This window comes from Bufo bufo, chromosome 1 (assembly GCF_905171765.1).
Source record: "Bufo bufo chromosome 1, aBufBuf1.1, whole genome shotgun sequence".
Classification (NCBI taxonomy): domain Eukaryota; kingdom Metazoa; phylum Chordata; class Amphibia; order Anura; family Bufonidae; genus Bufo; species Bufo bufo.
Window position 1 is genome coordinate 460439923 of NC_053389.1, and position 14140 is coordinate 460454062.

Below are 14140 nucleotides of genomic sequence, written 5' to 3' on the forward strand. Positions count from 1 at the left end.
CGTCGAAAAATCTCAAATTCGAAAATTCACGATTTTTTTTTTTACTAAAAAAGACGGAAAGGTAATGATTGTGTAATATGCGAATTTACGGAATTCGAATTTTCGGATTCTAATTTTTTATTGCGAATTTTTCAACTTACAACTATTAGACAAAAAAGATTATAGCACTATATTAGCTAAATTGCTCTTTTCGATTTTTTTCGAATATTCTCTGTATTGCCATAACTTAGTTTTTTCGAATATTCGTAATATTCTAAAACAAGAATATATAGCAATATAGCGAATATTCCAAAAAAACGAAAATAGAGCAAAATTCGCAAACACTACCACTCCTAAAGTCAAGTATATTGCAGCCTTCTTATTGGCCCACAAGCTAGAAGCAGTGAGGGATCATGTGTACTGCTAAAAAAAATAATAATAATCTAAAAAAAAAAAAAAAAATGGAATATTCGAAATTACGAATAGATATAACTATATTCGAAATATTCGCGAATTTTCGAAGTACATATATTCGAGATAAAAATTTGAAATTCGAATATTCGTGATCAACACTAAAAAACACCCATTTTGGGCAAAATTCTAAATTTGCAGCCTTTGCTGCATATGTCAATGTGAAATACAAGCTTGAAATACTGCAATAATATTCTGGGTTTACAAAAACACCCATTTTTGGCAATACCCTACATCTGTGGCCTTTGCTGCATATGTCAGTGTGAAATACAAGCCTGAAATACTGCAATAATATTCTGGGTTTACAAAAACACCCATTTTTGGCAATACCCTACATCTGTGGCCTTTGCTGCATATGTCAGTGTGAAATACAAGCCTGAAATACTGCAATAATATTCTGGGTTTACAAAAACACCCATTTTTGGCAATACCCTACATCTGTGGCCTTTGCTGCATATGTCAGTGTGAAATACAAGCTTGAAATACTTCAATATTATTCTTAGTTTAAAAAAACACCCATTTTTGGCAATACCCTACATCTGATGCCTTTGCTGCATTTGTCAGTGTGAAATACAAGCTTGAAATACTGCCATTATATTCTGGGTTTAAAAAAAAAACTATTTTTGGTAATACCCTACATCTGGGGCCTTTGCTGCATTTGTCAGTGTGAAATACAAGTGTTAAATACTGCTGTTATATTCTGTTAATAAAAAAAACACCCATTTTGGGCAAAATACTAAATTTGCGGCCTTTGCTGCATATGTCAGTGTGAAATACAAGCATGAAATACTGCAATAATATTCTGGGTTTAAAAAAACACCCATTTTTGGCAATACCCTACATCTGGGGCCTTTGCTGCATTTGTCAGTGTGAAATACAAGCTTGAAATACTTCAATCAAATTCTGTTATGAAAAAAAACACCCATTATGGGCCAAATACTAAATTTGCGGTCTTTGCTGCATCTGTCAGTGTGAAATACACACGTTAGATACTGCTGTTATCTTCTGTTATTAAAAAAACACCCATTTTGGGCCAAATACTAAATTTGCGGCCTTTGTTCCATCTGTCAGTGTGAAATACAAGCTTCAAATACTGCCATTATATTCTGGGTTTACAAAAATGTCAATTTTTGGCAATAACCTACATCTGGGGCCTTTGCTGCATTTGTCAGTGTGAAATGCAAGCTTGAAATACTGCAATAAAATTCTGTTATTAAAAAAAAAAACATTTTGGGCCAAATACTAAATTTGTGGTCTTTGCTGCATCTGTCAGTGTGAAATACACACGATAGATACTGTTGTTATCTTCTGTTATTAAAAAAACACCCATTTTGGGCCAAATACTAAATTTGCGGCCTTTGCTGCATCTGTCAGTGTGAAATACAAGCTTGAAATACTGCCATTATATTCTGGGTTTAAAAAAACACCCATTTTTGGCAATACCCTACATCTGTGGCCTTTGCTACATTTGTCAGTGTAAAATACAAGCTTGAAATACTGCAATAATATTCTTGGTTTACAAAAACACCCATTTTTGGCAATAAACTACATCTGGGGCCTTTGCTGCATTTGTCAGTGTGAAATAAAAAGTGTTAAATACTGCTGTTATATTCTGTTATTAAAAAACATTAGTGATGAGCGGCAGGGGTCATATTCGAATTTGCGATATTTCGCGAATATTTTGTAGAGTATTCGTCGAAAAATCTCAAATTCGAAAATTCACGATTTTTTTTTTTTACTAAAAAAGACGGAAAGGTAATGATTGTGTAATATGCGAATTTTCGGAATTCGAATTTTCGGATTCTAATTTTTTATTGCGAATTTTTCAACTTACAACTATAAGGCAAAAAAGATTATAGCACTATATTAGCTAAATTACTCTTTTCGATTTTTTTCGAATATTCTCTGTATTGCCACAACTTAGTTTTTTCGAATATTCGTAATATTCTAAAACAAGAATATATAGCAATATAGCGAATATTCCAAAAAAACGAATATAGAGCAAAGTTCGCAAACACTACCACTCCTAAAGTCAAGTATATTCTTATTGGCCCACAAGCTAGAAGCAGTGAGGGATCATGTGTACTGCTAAAAAAAATAATAATAATCTAAAAAAAAAAAAAATGGAATATTCGAAATTACGAATAGATATAACTATATTCGAAATATTCGCGAATAGGGATGAGCGAACCCGAACTGTATAGTTCGGGTTCGTACCGAATTTTGGGGTGTCCGTGACACGGACCCGAACCCGAACATTTTCGTAAAAGTCCGGGTTCGGGTTCGGTGTTCGGCGCTTTCTTGGCGCTTTTTGAAAGGCTGCAAAGCAGCCAATCAACAAGCGTCATACTACTTGCCCCAAGAGGCCATCACAGCCTTGCCTACTATTGGCATGGCTGTGATTGGCCAGTGCAGCATGTGACCCAGCCTCTATATAAGCTTAGGTCACGTAGCGCTGCACGTCACTCTGCTGATTCAAGCATAGGGAGAGGTTGCAGCTGCGACGTTAGGGCGAGATTAGGCAGATTAACTCCTCCAAAAGACTTCATTCTGTGATCGATCTGCAGCTGTGGATCATTGAAGTGCTATTATTGACTTGCTCACTTTTTTGATGCTGCCAAGAGCGTTTTTAGATCACTTTTTTTCTGGGGTGATCGGCGGCCATTTTGTGACTTGTGGTGCGCCAGCATGAGCTATCACCAAGTGTATTTAACCATCGATAGTGTGGTTATTTTGTGCTATATCCTACATCAGCTGCAGGCTGAGCATGTGTCACCGAAGTGCATTTACCCATCAACAGTCTGGTTATTTTTTGGCCATATACTACATCAGCTGCAGGCTGAGCCTGTTTCACCCAAGTGCATTTAACCATCAACAGTCTGATTATTTTTTGGCCATATACTACATCAGCTGCAGGCTGAGCCTGTGTCACCCAAGTGCATTTAACCATCAACAGTGTGGTTATTTTTTGGCCATATATTACATCAGGGGCAAGTTGAGCCTGTCACCCAGCGCCTAAAAAATAGACCTGACATTTCTATTCAACCAAATCTGCACAGTTTTAGCTGGTCAAGTTATTTGTAGTGACCGTCAAAGCAGACGTTTTGTTCTGGGTTGAAAAAGCATTCCCAAATTTGCCATTCTGAAAATAACTAGTTTGTGGTATTTGAGGCCTACTTGAAATCTATCCCGAAAAGAAAATCTTACATTGAAGTTATTGATAGTGTCATTCAGAAAAACCTAAGACACACGCTAGCGTGCTGATAGAAGTGTCATTCTGTGATTAAACCTATAATTGTCACACAGCGCAAAAAAAAACAGGTCTCACATCTCTATTCAACCAAATCTGCACAGTTTTAGCTGGTCAAGTTATTTGTAGTGACCGTCAAAGCAGACTTTTTGTTCTGGGTTGAAAAAGCATTCCCAAATTTGCCATTCTGAAAATAACTAGTTTGTGGTATTTGAGGCCTACTTGAAATCTATCCCAAAAAGAAAATCTTACATTGAAGTTATTGATAGTGTCATTCAGAAAAACCTAAGACACACGCTAGCGTGCTGATAGAAGTGTCATTCTGTGATTAAACCTATAACTGTCACACAGCGCAAAAAAAAACAGGTCTCACATCTCTATTCAACCAAATCTGCACAGTTTTAGCTGGTCAAGTTATTTGTAGTGACCGTCAAAGCAGTCATTTTGTTCTGGGTTGAAAAAGCATTCAAAAATTTGCCATTCTGAAAATAACTAGTTTGTGGTATTTGAGGCCTACTTGAAATCTATCCCAAAAAGAAAATCTTACATTGAAGTTATTGATAGTGTCATTCAGAAAAACCTGACACACGCTAGCGTGCTGATAGAAGTGTCATTCTGTGATTAAACCTATAACTGTCACACAGCGCAAAAAAAAAACAAGTCTCACATCTCTATTCAACCAAATCTGCACAGTTTTAGCTGGTCAAGTTATTTGTAGTGCCCGTCAAAGCAGACTTTTTGTTCTGGGTTGAAAAAGCATTCCCAAATTTGCCATTCTGAAAATAACTAGTTTGTGGTATTTGAGGCCTACTTGAAATCTATCCCAAAAAGAAAATCTTACATTGAAGTTATTGATAGTGTCATTCAGAAAAACCTAAGACACACGCTAGCGTGCTGATAGAAGTGTCATTCTGTGATTAAACCTATAACTGTCACACAGCGCAAAAAAAAACAGGTCTCACATCTCTATTCAACCAAATCTGCACAGTTTTAGCTGGTCAAGTTATTTGTAGTGACCGTCAAAGCAGACATTTTGTTCTGGGTTGAAAAAGCATTCAAAAATTTGCCATTCTGAAAATAACTAGTTTGTGGTAATTGAGGCCTACTTGAAATCTATCCCAAAAAGAAAATCTTACATTGAAGTTATTGATAGTGTCATTCAGAAAAACCTGACACACGCTAGCGTGTTGATAGAAGTGTCATTCTGTGATTAAACCTATAACTGTCACACAGCGCAAAAAAAAACAGGTCTCACATCTCTATTCAACCAAATCTGCACAGTTTTAGCTGGTCAAGTTATTTGTAGTGACCGTCAAAGCAGACTTTTTGTTCTGGGTTGAAAAAGCATTCCCAAATTTGCCATTCTAAAAATTGTGGTGAACGGGAACAATGAGGAAAACATCTAATAAGGGATGCGGACGTGGACATGGTCGTGTTAATGTTAGTGGACCCTCTGGTGCTGGGAGAGGACGTGGTCGTTCTGCCACAGCCACACTTCCTAGTGAACCAACTACCTCAGGTCCCAGTAGCCAGCAGAATTTACAGCGATATTTGGTGGGGCCCAATGCCGTTCTAAGGATGGTAAGGCCTGAGCAGGTACAGGCATTATTCAATTGGGTGGCCGACAGTGGTTCCAGCACTTTCACATTATCTCCCACCCAGTCTTCTGCAGAAAGCGCACAGATGGCGCATGCAAACCAAGCCCATCGGTCTGTCACATCACCCCCATGCATATCAGGGAAACTGTCTGAGCCTCAAGTTATGCAGCAGTCTCTTATGCTGTTTGAAGACTCTGCTGCCAGGGTTTCCCAAGGGCATCCACCTAGCCCTTCCCCAGGGGTGGAAGAGATAGAATGCACTAACGCACAACCACTTATTTTTCCTGATGATGAAGACATGGGAATACCACCTCAGCACGTCTCTGATGATGACGAAACACAGGTGCCAACTGCTGCGTCTTTCTGCATTGTGCAGACTGAACAGGAGGTCAGGGATCAAGACTGGGTGGAAGACGATGCAGGGGACGATGAGGTCCTAGACCCCACATGGAATGAAGGTCGTGCCACTGACTTTCACAGTTCGGAGGAAGAGGCAGTGGTGAGACCGAGCCAACAGCGTAGCAAAAGAGGGAGCAGTGGGCAAAATCAGAACACCCGCCGCCAAGAGACTCCGCCTGCTACTGACCGCCGCCATCTGGGACCGAGCACCCCAAAGGCAGCTTCAAGGAGTTCCCTGGCATGGCACTTCTTCAAACAATGTGCTGACGACAAGACCCGAGTGGTTTGCACGCTGTGCCATCATAGCCTGAAGCGAGGCATTAACGTTCTGAACCTTAGCACAACCTGCATGACCAGGCACCTGCATGCAAAGCATGAACTGCAGTGGAGTAAACACCTTAAAAACAAGGAAGTCACTCAGGCTCCCCCTGCTACCTCTTCTGCTGCTGCCGCCTCGGCCTCTTCTGCTGCTGCTGCCGCCGCCTCGGCCTCTTCCTCTGCCTCTGGAGGAACGTTGGCACCTGCCGCCCAGCAAGCATGGGATGTACCACCAACACCACCACCTGCGTCACCAAGCATCTCAACCATGTCACACGGCAGCGTTCAGCTCTCCATCTCACAAACATTTGAGAGAAAGCGTAAATTCCCACCTAGCCACCCTCGATCCCTGGCCCTGAATGCCAGCATTTCTAAACTACTGGCCTATGAAATGCTGTCATTTAGGCTGGTGGACACACACAGCTTCAAACAGCTCATGTCACTTGCTGTCCCACAGTATGTTGTTCCCAGCCGCCACTACTTCTCCAAGAGAGCCGTGCCTTCCCTGCACAAACAAGTGTCCGATAAAATCTAGTGTGCACTGCGCAACGCCATCTGTGGCAAGGTCCACCTAACCACAGATACGTGGACTAGTAAGCACGGCCAGGGACGCTATATCTCCCTAACTGCACACTGGGTAAATGTAGTGGCGGCTGGGCCCCAGGCGGAGAGCTGTTTGGCGCACGTCCTTCCGCCGCCAAGGATCGCAGGGCAACATTCTTTGCCTCCTGTCTCCTCCTCCTCCTACTCAGCTTCCTCCTCCTCTTCTTCTACCTGCTCATCCAGTAAGCCACACACCACCACCAACTTCAGCACAGCACAGGGTAAACGTCAGCAGGCCATTCTGAAACTCATATGTTTGGGGGACAGGCCCCACACCGCACAGGAGTTGTGGCGGGGTATAGAACAACAGACCGACGAGTGGTTGCTGCCGGTGAGCCTCAAGCCCGGCCTGGTGGTGTGCGATAATGGGCGAAATCTCGTTGCAGCTCTGGGACTAGCCATTTTGAAGCACATCCCTTGCCTGGCGCATGTGCTGAATTTGGTGGTGCAGAAGTTCATTCGCAACTACCCCGACATGCCAGAGCTGCTGCATAAAGTGCGGGCCGTCTGTTCGCGCTTCCGGCGTTCACATCCTGCAGCTGCTAGCCTGTCTGCGCTACAGCGTAACTTCGGCCTTCCCGCTCACCGCCTCATATGCGACGTGCCACCAGGTGGAACTCCACCTTGCATATGCTGGACAGACTGTGCGAGCAGCAGCAGGCCATAGTGGAGTTTCAGCTGCAGCACGCATGGGTCAGTCGCTCTGCGGATCAGACACACTTCACCACCAATGACTGGGCCTCCATGCGAGACCTGTGTGCCCTGTTGCGTTGTTTCGAGTACTCCACCAACATGGCCAGTGGCGATGACGCCGTTATCAGCGTTACAAAACCACTTCTATGTCTCCTTGAGAAAACACTTAGGGCGATGATGGAAGAGGAGGTGGCCCAGGAGGAAGAGGAGGAAGAGGGGTCATTTTTAGCACTTTCAGGCCAGTCTCTTCAAAGTGACTCAGAGGGAGGTTTTTTGCAACACCAGAGGCCAGGTACAAATGTGGCCAGACAGGGCCCACTACTGGAGGACGAGGAGGACGAGGATGAGGAGGAGGTGGAGGAGGATGAGGATGAAGCATGTTCACAGCGGGGTGGCACCCAAAGCAGCTCGGGCCCATCACTGGTGCGTGGCTGGGGGGAAACACAGGACGATGACGATACGCCTCCCACAGAGGACAGCTTGTCCTTACCTCTGGGCAGCCTGGCACACATGAGCGACTACATGCTGCAGTGCCTGCGCAACGACAGCAGAGTTGCCCACATTTTAACGTGTGCGGACTACTGGGTTGCCACCCTGCTGGATCCCCGGTACAAAGACAATGTGCCCACCTTACTTCCTACACTGGAGCGTGATAGGAAGATGCGCGAGTACAAGCGCACGTTGGTAGACGCGCTACTGAGAGCATTCCCAAATGTCACAGGGGAACCAGTGGAAGCCCAAGGCGAAGGCAGAGGAGGAGCAAGAGGTCGCCAACGCAGCTGTGTCACGGCCAGCTCCTCTGAGGGCAGGGTTAGCATGGCAGAGATGTGGAAAAGTTTTGTCACCACGCCACAGCTAACTGCACCACCACCTGATACGGAACGTGTTAGCAGGAGGCAACATTTCACTAACATGGTGGAACAGTACCTGTGCACACCCCTCCACGTACTGACTGATGGTTCGGCCCCATTCAACTTCTGGGTCTCCAAATTGTCCACGTGGCCAGAGCTAGCCTTTTATGCCTTGGAGGTGCTGGCCTGCCCGGCGGCCAGCGTTTTGTCTGAACGTGTATTCAGCACGGCAGGGGGCGTCATTACAGACAAACGCAGCCGCCTGTCTACAGCCAATGTGTACAAGCTGACGTTTATAAAAATGAACCAGGCATGGATCCCACAGGACCTGTCCATCCCTTGTGCAGATTAGATATTAACTACCTCCCCTTAACAATATATTATTCTACTCCAGGGCACTTCCTCATTCAATACTATTTTTAATTTCATTTTACCATTATATTGCGGGGCAACCCAAAGTTGAATGAACCTCTCCTCTGTCTGGGTGCCGGGGCCTAAATGTGTGACAGTGGCCTGTTCCAGTGGTGGGTGACGTGAAGCCTGATTCTCTGCTATGACATGAATACAGATTCTGCGCTGACATAAGGCCAGATTCTCTGTTACGGGACCTCTCTCCTCTGCCTGGGTGCCTGGGCCTAAATGTGTGACAGTGGCCTGTTCCAGTGGTGGGTGACGTGAAGCCTGATTCTCTGCTATGACATGAATACAGATTCTGCGCTGACATAAGGCCAGATTCTCTGTTACGGGACCTCTCTCCTCTGCCTGGGTGACTGGGCCTAAATGTGTGACAGTGGCCTGTTCCAGTGGTGGGTGACGTGAAGCCTGATTCTCTGCTATGACATGAAGACAGATTCTGCGCTGACATAAGGCCAGATTCTCTGTTACGGGACCGCTCTCCTCTGTCTGGGTGCCGGGGCCTAAATGTGTGACAGTGGCCTGTTCCAGTGTTGGGTGACGTGAAGCCTGATTCTCTGCTATGACATGAATACAGATTCTGCGCTGACATAAGGCCAGATTCTCTGTTACGGGACCTCTCTCCTCTGCCTGGGTGCCTGGGCCTAAATGTGTGACAGTGGCCTGTTCCAGTGGTGGGTGACGTGAAGCCTGATTCTCTGCTATGACATGAAGACAGATTCTGCGCTGACATAAGGCCAGATTCTCTGTTACGGGACCTCTCTCCTCTGCCTGGGTGCCTGGGCCTAAATGTGTGACAGTGGCCTGTTCCAGTGGTGGGTGACGTGAAGCCTGATTCTCTGCTATGACATGAAGACAGATTCTGCGCTGACATAAGGCCAGATTCTCTGTTACGGGACCGCTCTCCTCTGTCTGGGTGCCGGGGCCTAAATGTGTGACAGTGGCCTGTTCCAGTGGTGGGTGACGTGAAGCCTGATTCTCTGCTATGACATGAATACAGATTCTGCGCTGACATAAGGCCAGATTCTCTGTTACGGGACCTCTCTCCTCTGCCTGGGTGCCTAGGCCTAAATGTGTGACAGTGGCCTGTTCCAGTGGTGGGTGACGTGAAGCCTGATTCTCTGCTATGACATGAAGACAGATTCTGCGCTGACATAAGGCCAGATTCTCTGTTACGGGACCGCTCTCCTCTGTCTGGGTGCCTGGGCCTAAATGTGTCACAGTGGCCTGTTCCAGTGGTGGGTGACGTGAAGCCTGATTCTCTGCTATGACATGAATACAGATTCTGCGCTGACATAAAGCCAGATTCTCTGTTACGGGACCTCTCTCCTCTGCCTGGGTGCCTGGGCCTAAATGTGTGACAGTGGCCTCTTCCAGTGGTGGGTGACGTGAAGCCTGATTCTCTGCTATGACATGAAGACAGATTCTGCGCTGACATAAGGCCAGATTCTCTGTTACGGGACCTCTCTCCTCTGCCTGGGTGCCTGGGCCTAAATGTGTGACAGTGGCCTCTTCCAGTGGTGGGTGACGTGAAGCCTGATTCTCTGCTATGACATGAAGACAGATTCTGCGCTGACATAAGGCCAGATTCTCTGTTACGGGACCGCTCTCCTCTGTCTGGGTGCCGGGGCCTAAATGTGTGACAGTGGCCTCTTCCAGTGGTGGGTGACGTGAAGCCTGATTCTCTGCTATGACATGAAGACTTATTCTGTGCTGTCATGAAGCCAGATTCTCTGTTACGCGACCTCTCTCCTCTGCCTGGGTGCCTGGGCCTAAATATGTGACAGTGGCCTTTTCTAGTGGTGGGTGACGTGAAGCCTGATTCTCTGCTATGACATGAAGACAGATTCTGCGCTGACATAAGGCCAGATTCTCTGTTACGGGACCTCTCTCCTCTGCCTGGGTGCCTGGGCCTAAATGTGTGACAGTGGCCTGTTCCAGTGGTGGGTGACGTGAAGCCTGATTCTCTGCTATGACATGAAGACAGATTCTGCGCTGACATAAGGCCAGATTCTCTGTTACAAGACCGCTCTCCTCTGTCTGGGTGCCGGGGCCTAAATATGTGACAGTGGCCTCTTCCAGTGGTGGGTGACATGAAGCCAGATTCTCTGCTATGGGACCTCTGTCCAATTGATATTGGGTCATTTTAATTTTTTTAATTTTTATTTTAATTCATTTCCCTATCCACATTTGTTTGCAGGGGATTTACCTACATGTTGCTGCCTTTTGCAGCCCTCTAGCTCTTTCCTGGGCTGTTTTACAGCCCTTTTAGTGCCCAAAAGTTATGGTCCCCATTGACTTTAATGGGGTTCGGGTTCGGGACGAAGTTCGGTTCGGGTTCGGATCCCGAACCCGAACATTTCCGTGAAGTTCGGCCGAACTTCTCGAACCCGAACATCCAGGTGTTCGCTCAACTCTAGTTAGATACTGCTGTTATCTTCTGTTATTAAAAAAACACCCATTTTGGGCCAAATACTAATTTTGCGGCCTTTGCTGCATCTGTCAGTGTGAAATACAAGCTTATAATACTGCCATTATATTCTGGGTTTAAAAAAACACCCATTTTTGGCAATACCCTACATCTGGGTCCTTTGCTACATTTGTCAGTGTAAAATACAAGCTTGAAATACTGCAATAATATTCTTGATTTACAAAAACACCCATTTTTGGCAATAACCTACATCTGGGGCCTTTGCTGCATTTGTCAGTGTGAAATAAAAAGTGTTAAATACTGCTGTTAAATTCTGTTATTAAAAAAACATTAGTGATGAGCGGCAGGGGTCATATTCGAATTTGCGATATTTTGCGAATATTTTGTAGAATATTCGTCGAAAAATCTCAAATTCGAAAATTCTCGATTTTTTTTTTTACTAAAAAACACGGAAAGGTAATGATTGTGTAATATGCGAATTTTCTGAATTCGAATTTTTCGGATTCTAATTTTTTATTGCGATTTTTTCAACTTACAACTATTAGACAAAAAAGATTATAGCACTATATTAGCTAAATTGCTCTATTCGATTTTTTTCGAATATTCTCTGTATTGCCATAACTTAGTTTTTTCGAATATTCGTAATATTCTAAAACAAGAATATATAGCAATATAGCGAATATTCCAAAAAAACGAATATAGAGCAAAATTCGCAAACACTACCACCCCTAAAGTCAAGTATATTGCAGCCTTCTTATTGGCCCACAAGCTAGAAGCAGTGAGGGATCATGTGTACTGCTAAAAAAAAAAATAATAATCTAAAAAAAAAAAAATGGAATATTCGAAATTACGAATAGATATAACTATATTCAAAATATTCGCGAATTTTCGAAGTACATATATTTGCGATAAAAATTTGAAATTCGAATATTCGTGATCAACACTAAAAAAACAAAATTCTAAATTTGCAGCCTTTGCTGCATATGTCAATGTGAAATACAAGCCTGAAATACTGCAATAATATTCTGGAAAACACACATTTTTGGCAATACCCTACATCTGTGGCCTTTGCTGCATTTGTCAATGTGAAATACAAGTGTTAAATACAGCTGTTATATTCTGTTATTAAAAAAATACCCATTTTGGGCCAAATACTAAATTTGCGGCCTTTGCTGCATATGTCAGTGTGAAATACAAGCTTGAAATACTTCAATATTATTCTTAGTTTAAAAAAACACCCATTTTTGGCAATACCCTACATCTAATGCTTTTGCTGCATTTGTCAGTGTGAAATACAAGCTTGAAATACTGCCATTATATTCTGGGTTTAAAAAAAAAACTATTTTTCCTAATACCCTACATCTGGGGCCTTTGCTGCATTTGTCAGTGTGAAATACAAGCGTTAAATACTGCTGTTATATTCTGTTAATAAAAAAAAGCACCCATTTTGGGCAAAATACTAAATTTGCGGCCTTTGCTGCATATGTCAGTGTGAAATACAAGCTTGAAATACTGCAATAATATTCTGGGTTTAAAAAAACACCCATTTTTGGCAATACCCTACATCTGAAGCCTTTGCTGCATTTGTCAGTGTGAAATACAAGCTTGAAATACTTCAATCAAATTCTGTTATGAAAAAAAACACCCATTATGGGCCAAATACTAAATTTGCGGTCTTTGCTGCATCTGTCAGTGTGAAATACACACGTTAGATACTGCTGTTATCTTCTATTATTAAAAAAAACACCATTTTGTGCCAAATACTAAATTTGCGGCCTTTGTTCCAGCTGTCAGTGTGAAATACAAGCTTGAAATACTGCCATTATATTCTGGGTTTAAAAAAAAAAACATTTTTGGCAATACCCTACATCTGGGGCTTTTGCTGCATTTGTCAGTCTGAAAGACAAGCTTGAAATACTGCAATAATATTCTGGGTTTAAAAAACACCAATTTTTGGCAATACCCTACATCTGGGGCCTTTGCTGCATTTGTCAGTGTGAAATACAAGCTTGAAATAGTGCAATAAAATTCTGTTATTTAAAAAAACAAAACATTTTGAGCCAAATACTAAATTTGCGGTCTTTGCTGCATCTGTCAGTGTGAAATACACACGTTAGATACTGCTGTTATCTTCTGTTATTAAAAATACACCCATTTTGGGCCAAATACTAAATTTGCGGCCTTTGCTGCATCTGTCAGTGTGAAATACAAGCTTGAAATACTGCCATTATATTCTGGGTTTAAAAAAAACACAAATTTTTGGCAATACCCTACATCTGGGGCCTTTGCTGCATTTGTCAGTGTGAAATACAAGCTTGAATAACTGCAATAAAATTCTGTTATTAAAAAAAATAAACATTTTGAGCCAAATACTAAATTTGTGGTCTTTGCTGCATCTGTCAGTGTGAAATACACACATTAGATACTGCTGTTATTTTCTGTTATTAAAAAAAAACACCCATTTTGGGCCAAATACTAAATTTGCGACCTTTGCTGCATCTGTCAGTGTGAAATACAAGCTTTAAATACTGCCATTATATTCTGGGTTTAAAAAAACACCCATTTTTGGCAATACACTACATCTGGGGCCTTTGCTGCATTTGTTAGTGTGAAATACAAGCTTGAAATACTGCAATAATATTTTGGGTTTAAAAAAACACCCATTTTTGGCAATACCCTACATCTGGGGCCTTTGCTGCATTTGTCAGTGTGAAATACAAGCTTGAAATATTTCAATCAAATTCTGTTATGAAAAAAAACACCCATTATGGGCCAAATACTAAATTTGCGGTCTTTGCTGCATCTGTCAGTGTGAAATACACACGTTAGATACTGCTGTTATCTTCTATTATTAAAAAAAACACCATTTTGTGCCAAATACTAAATTTGCGGCCTTTGTTCCAGCGTCAGTGTGAAATACAAGCTTCAAATACTGCCATTATATTCTGGGTTTAAAAAAAAAAACATTTTTGGCAATTCCCTACATCTGGGGCTTTTGCTGCATTTGTCAGTGTGAAAGACAAGCTTGAAATACTGCAATAATATTCTGGGTTTAAAAAAACACCAATTTTTGGTAATACCCTACATCTGGGGCCTTTGCTGCATTTGTCAGTGTGAAATACAAGATTGAAAT